At 45.0% G+C, this 6,449-nt stretch overlaps 1 long non-coding RNA gene across 1 annotated transcript; it reads left to right on the top strand.

The window, feature by feature from the left end:
- LOC134099325 (uncharacterized) lies at positions 1 to 477 on the top strand. Its single transcript, XR_009941119.1, has 3 exons — positions 1 to 117; positions 220 to 296; positions 397 to 477. It is a non-coding gene; the product is annotated as an uncharacterized LOC134099325 (long non-coding RNA).
- Positions 478 to 6,449: the final 5,972 nt, after the last annotated feature.

Below are 6,449 nucleotides of genomic sequence, written 5' to 3'. Positions count from 1 at the left end.
GTTCTCCCATCGTCACTGGAAGAGCTAGCTTCTGTTGTTGGGTAGCTGGCAGGCAGCTTGGTTGGGCCTTGCTGCAGCTTGGTTTATGTTCGGGTTTCTTGCATCTTCGCCTATAAGGTAAGCGATCTCTCTTGTGAATCCACACTGTGTTTGATGCGCTCGCGACACTGAATCATGCTTCTGTGTGCTCGCGTCATTAGTTATGCTTCCTTGTTTTAGAACGAGTCTTCGCGTGGCAGTGGACTGTTTGTATGTCCAGTTTGAACGTGTGTGTGCTTGGAAAACGTGCCATTAAGGTATTTTAGCTTTTCCCTTACTAACGTTGAACGCATGCTATACACCGTTGTTTAACTCCGGTGGGTTTAATCTGCCTTGTTTACCTGTCGTCTGGTTTAGCACTGTTCGGTAGCTCTCCGGTTGCTGCGTCGGATCAGCTGTGCCTCCAGGTAGGTAATCTAACCCTAGCTTTGCATTTAGAGATATTTGGCTTGTACTAATTCTCCTCTGTGCTTCCAGACAGCTTAATCTAATTGAAGCCTGTGCAGTGCTCCAGATCGTGGCTTTACATAGGCCTCGCTGCTGCTGCTTTGTTTCTACCATCATATTACCGTCGCTCTCTGCTGATCAGCCAGGTGGCTAACTCCCCTCTCCGGTTGTGTCCCGGGGAAACCACTGGTCGTGCCTTGTGTTGTGGCTGGGTATTGTTTGTACGGTGTACTGCCCTGACGTCCACTGTCCGACAAAACCGTGTGTACTTGTGCACATGATTGTGTGTGTGTGTGTGTGTTTGTGTGTTCCAGTCAGGGTGCATGTGATCGTGTGTTTGTGGTTGGGGTGCATTTGTTTGTGTGCTCGTGTGCATGTGTATTTGTGATTGCGGTGCATGTGTTTGTGTGCTCGTGTGCATGTGTGTTTGTGGTTGAGGTGCATGTACTTGTATGTTTGCATGGCCTATTGTGTCATTATCTTACAGTGGACTATTGGGGCAGACTGCAGAGGCCGCCCGCCTAGCACTGAGCCCCAGGGCCGGGCTTGCTAAAGATAAGTGTTCCATGCTTTTCCATATTGTATCTACCTAGCTATTTTGATATTCATCAGCTCACTGACCCTACTAATCAGTTTGCCTTTCTCTCTCTCTTTCTCTGTGTGTGGAAGCCAGGAGCTGTGACCTAGAGCAGCGGGTTGGTGGCGGAACCCTTCCCTCAATGGTCCTTTCCTTTGTGCACCTTAGTGGTTTGCTTTCTTTGCTTTGCTTATATTTTGATATTGCCGTGTTCACGTGTGGTGTGGCTTTGGACCCTTCCCCCTCCTCGTCCGCCTTCCCCCTGCCGTGGTAAGCTACAGTCCTGCTTTCCCCACACCCAAATTTGATTAACCTCTCAGGGCCCTGTGCCCCCATGGTCCACATATTATCATTGTGTCATACTGCTCAAACTTTTACGGAGTGACCACTCCATTGGTATCTTGTCAAACTCCCAATAAAAAGTATTTGTATATTTTTTTGGAAAACACGTCTTCAGTCCTTTTTGATGTAGGAACCTGTGTCCTTGATCAAGTTCTATTTTGAAAACTAAATTTCTTGGGGCGCAATCCCCTAGATGGCGTAGTCGTCCAGACCCCTCAGCTCTGCCACACAAGGCATAATGTCGGGGCAGTTGTGCCGGGTTCCGTGTGCGCACAAATTACATCTAAATGGAATCGCGTTCGACTGTGCCAATGTTTGTCTGTGTATTGTGTGTTTTGTATTGTGTATTGTGCATCTTACCTGGCTACCTGTCTTCCGGGGTGCGACAAGAGTGTCGGAGGTGAGACCCAGTTAAAGGGACGGGGCGCGCTCCCATAAGGGAAGCGCTCATAGAGACAGGGGTGTTTCAGTTGTTTTGTTTTATTTGTTATTTTGGGGAACTGTAGCAAAGTCTGGATGATTGCACATGAATGTGGTCAAGCAATGTGTTGCGCTCCATAGTATCTAGCCTAGAGGATATGTGGGTGCGCTAATTGATTGTGTGCTGTGTTTGGTTCGCGCCAATAGTATATAAGAGTATTGGGCGCTTCATTCGGGAGATGGGCCTCTGCCGTGAGAGGGCACATTGTCTCGGTCTGTATGGGTACGTAAAGGGCCTAGCTTTAGTGGGCATTATCCCATGTTTGTGTTTTTCGTTTTATCAGTGGTTTCTTTTGTTTGTTTATGTCTCATGTCTACAACCTACTGGTAGCTTAATAAAAAAGGAAGTCTTCTTCTACTTTTGCATTCCGACCTGAGTCTCTCCATCTGCACAGACACATTACTACAGTCGCCAAATGTCGCTAGATGACGTCACACGCTAATTTGCGTATCAATTACGTCATTACGTCGTGCCCTCCCCCCCTCCAAAAAAAAAAAAAAAGAGGTCCCTTTAAAAACTCGTTATGCCTGTTTGCTTTTCTCATATACAGTAGGCCTATAGGCAACTTTAGAGCCTAATTCAAATATATTTAATTTAATATAGCCTACTTGTATGTTAATTGATACACTTTACACTTCTGGATAGGCTACTTTACTATCTTGTCATACCCTACATCAGAATGAGCATTACTACGTGGCTGAAAAGCAGTAATTTCCTACCTATTCCCTGCATCTGCTTTTCACTGATTGAAGTCTGATAACTTTATCACATTATGTGAATCTCAGAAGGTTATAGTTCCCGCTTAACTTATGGATACAATGTTTAATTGTGGCTCTATCACACGGTCAGCCTATCACTGAAAACAGAAGTTGCGTGCTGTTTTATTTACTTTCATTTTGCGTCATATAGCTGGCGTCAATAATTTAATAAAATGGCAGGGGATGGCCAGGATTAGCTGACAGATCTGTAGCCTAATGCTTGCTTGTAGTTCTTGGAAGCTATTCTTCTGTCCGAGCTCAACTACTGCCTGCCGTTTTCGAGCGTCCAGAATCCAGACCGCTGTCTTGCATTTGCTGCCACTGAGCAGAGCAGCCAATCGTTTAAAGCACGCGGCTGCCTGTAGAACGTAAGTCGAACTGAACGTGCGTGGTGGTGCACAGCTGTGTAGGGACGGGAGCGGGAGGGAGAGGCGGCCAGGGTCGGGAGAGGGAGGGAGGACGAGAGTTCAGAGCTGCGTGAAGTGCAGTGACGACTCAGACAAGGAAGGGGAAAAGTCGCCAGACAAACGAAAAAGTCGCCAGATTTGTTGTCAGTCGCTAGATAAGATTTTCAGTCGCCAGAGACGGCCAAAAGTCGCTAAATCTAGCGACAAAGTCGCTAAGTTGGCAACACTGGAAGTATCCCCAGGTCTTTATGTGGTCGGATAGAGAGTCCATTTGTGTGCTGTATTTGAAGAGGAAATAGTGACTGATACCAAGTGAAAAAGATAAACAGTTTTTTTTAATACCCTAAATATCACACTTAATGCACGTTTTTCCTAGCCTGACTCTCGCCAGACCCTTGTAGTTCCGCCATGCTCCACCAGAGGCGTTTCGCTGAGCTCCACACAAGGGTCTGGACGCGAGGGCAATCCAAACCCCTGCCACAGTGATAAAAAAATGAGCAGCCAATCAGGAGCGCCGAAGCGAGTGTTTGATTCAAATAACAATGGCGGCACGCAGCGAGGAGTCTTGTGCTGACATTGATTCTGCTATTTCAACTGTTTTGTCGAATCTATCGAGTATTCATTCTTTCAGAGAATAGTTTTGAAGACATTTGTTGGTGGCAAGGATGTTTTTACTCTTCTTCCGACCGGGTTTGGCAAGAACTTGAAGAAGGCTAGCACGTCATTCAAGATAAAAGGCAAGTGGTTTATCAAATCACATGCGAGGATGTTTTACAAGGACCCGCCTTCAGAAATACATCTCCTATCGAGAAGTCCCAGATCCTGGATCAGGATCTGGCGAAAGTCAGGTTACGTTTTTCCAAAATCGAAGGCCCTTTCGAGAGTAAAGAGACATTTAGTACAGACTTTAAATTGTTTACACATGCTTAAGTTGATCTTCCACCCTAGAAAATTTGGGGAGGCTAGGTAACATATTTGTCAAGATATTAATGCCCAGACATGGCATGTATTTTTCAAGCTGTAAAAATTAAAGAATTTCAAGGTCTAAAAAAGATATGAAGACAGATGATTTCCACAGAAATATTTCACAGGCCTTGGTTTTAGGACCCATTGATGATATACACAAAGTTTGAACAAAATCTGAGACGGTGCAGCAACAATCTTATCTGATTTGACACGGAATGACCCAACTATATTTTTTCAGCTAAGGTATTAAAGGCTGTGTCCAGAAGTCAAGCATGCACACTGGATAGTACCCTCTTTCCAGTAGCGTCTTATAGCTCGCTCCTCAGTATGCGTCCCTACCTACATTTGGACAGCACTAACTAGTTGCCGTCACCTGACTCGGGGAGAGGGGCGTGTTGCTTGACGATTTGCATGACGTAAAATTAAATGCCCTCTTGGGGGGCGTGTTACTCATGCACGCATTTTCAAATCGGCCCGCCACCACTTGTTTGTTTGCATGATGGATGATCGTGAATTGGGTTTATTTTTGCTTACTCTGTTCGAAATGGAAGAATGAATTTTCCCGGTCCCCATGCGAAACACGCAGCGCCGCAGGTTTTTGTACAGCCATTTAATTAGATCCCCTGAAAGACCGGTAATTCTCATTCTTATTCCATATGCTGCAATGTGTGGATATTAAGCACATAAGTGTTTATTGTTAGTATTGATAAAACATGGCCATTACAAAACTTGACAAACTTGACACACACCTCAGTACATTCACGCACATCTTGATCTCTAATATTTTACTGCTCCTTTAGTCATGCTGATTGTTGATTTGCTTTGTATTTTCCTCTTTACATTGTAGTGTATGGTGTGGTGTGTTAAGCTGCTGGGACCTTGAATTTTCCCTTGGGGATCAATAAAGTATCTATCTATCTATCTATTATAATTAGCCTATTTGGAGTCTTGTAATCTGTTAAAGGTGCAGAAGACAGGTAGGCTATTGGGTATACATGTTCTGACATCCATCCGCATCTTAATTTATATTACTTTTTTTATTATTTATAAAGCGGGTCCACTACTGCCAGCTGAATGTAGATGTGCCTGTTCTCCGTAGGTTCTTTGGAGGGGAGGACCCCAGACCCGACCTGCATCTGAGCCGTGCTGCCATTAATAACCTGCTGGTATTCCTGGACCTCAATAGGCAGCATGGTTGGGGCCCAACAATGGAGTTGGTAGTCTTTTTATTCTGGCTGGCATCAGGTGCCAGTTACAGAGTGGTGGCCTGTGCTTTCAGTATGCCTAGGTCAACAGTTCATCACATTAACCATCGGATTGCTGAGAGCATCAATAGCATTCTACATAGGGTGGTCCACTTCCCACAGACTGACAATGAGGTTCAGGCTGTGGGAAGTGGATTTGCAAGGTTGGCGGCCCATAGGGCCTTTGAGAAGGCTGTAGGTGCCATTGATGGATGCCATGTCCGAATTAAAGCACCAACCGGTCCTGATGGTCAGTGCTACATCAACCGGAAGCTTTTTGCTTCCATCATTCTGCAGGCTGTATGTGACCATCAGGGCCGGTTCATTGACGTATTTATTGGTTACCTTGGCAGTGTACATGACTCCCGTGTGCTCCGCAATAGCCCCCTATACACCAAGGGACTGTACCCTCCCCCAGGGTATTTTCTCTTGGCGGATGGTGGCTACCCATGTCTTGAGAGACCCCTGGCGCTTGTTACACCATACAAGAGGCCACTCAGAGGCGTGGGACAGATAAGGTTCAACAGAAGTCAGTCCCGCGGCCGCTGTATTATAGAGCGATCTTTTGGGATGATGAAGAGATGCTTCAGGTGCATCTATTTACAGACACTTGAAGTACAACCCCTGGCATAAATTATGGAATCACCAGTCTTAGAGGATGTTAATCCAGTTGTTTAATTTTTTAGAAAAAAAAACAGATCACAGACATGACACAAAATTAAGTTAATTTCAAATGGCAACATTCTGGCTTTAGGAAACATTAAAGGAATAGTTCGGAATTTTGGACATAGGACCTCATTTCCAACTTTACCGAGGTGATATAGGTCGGTGGAGACCGTTTTTATCATGTTTAGCCCCTTCCTTCAGTTGCAGCGTCCCCCTTTGCTGACGCTGGTTTTGAGCTAACACATTTCTACGGTAACATCAGTCTGACATCAACAACAGTTTTACTCACTCCACCGCACACCTGAGACAAGTCAATTAAATTGTCGGACTATCGATATACATGTCCGTGTTGATAGAATAATTTTAGAAATAAAACTAACCTTGCAACTCAATGATTTATTACATTTTGAGGGACAAGTTTCTCAATATCAATCCGCCACTGCCATACAGGGAGCAAAGTAGGCTATTGCAATGCGATGCAAGGTTAGTTTTATTTCTAACATGGTTCTATCAACACTAGGC

The sequence above is a fragment of the Sardina pilchardus genome, chromosome 13, assembly GCF_963854185.1.
Source record: "Sardina pilchardus chromosome 13, fSarPil1.1, whole genome shotgun sequence".
Classification (NCBI taxonomy): domain Eukaryota; kingdom Metazoa; phylum Chordata; class Actinopteri; order Clupeiformes; family Clupeidae; genus Sardina; species Sardina pilchardus.
Note: the sequence above shows the minus strand (reverse complement) of the source record. Positions and strands in the feature narration are given on the sequence as shown.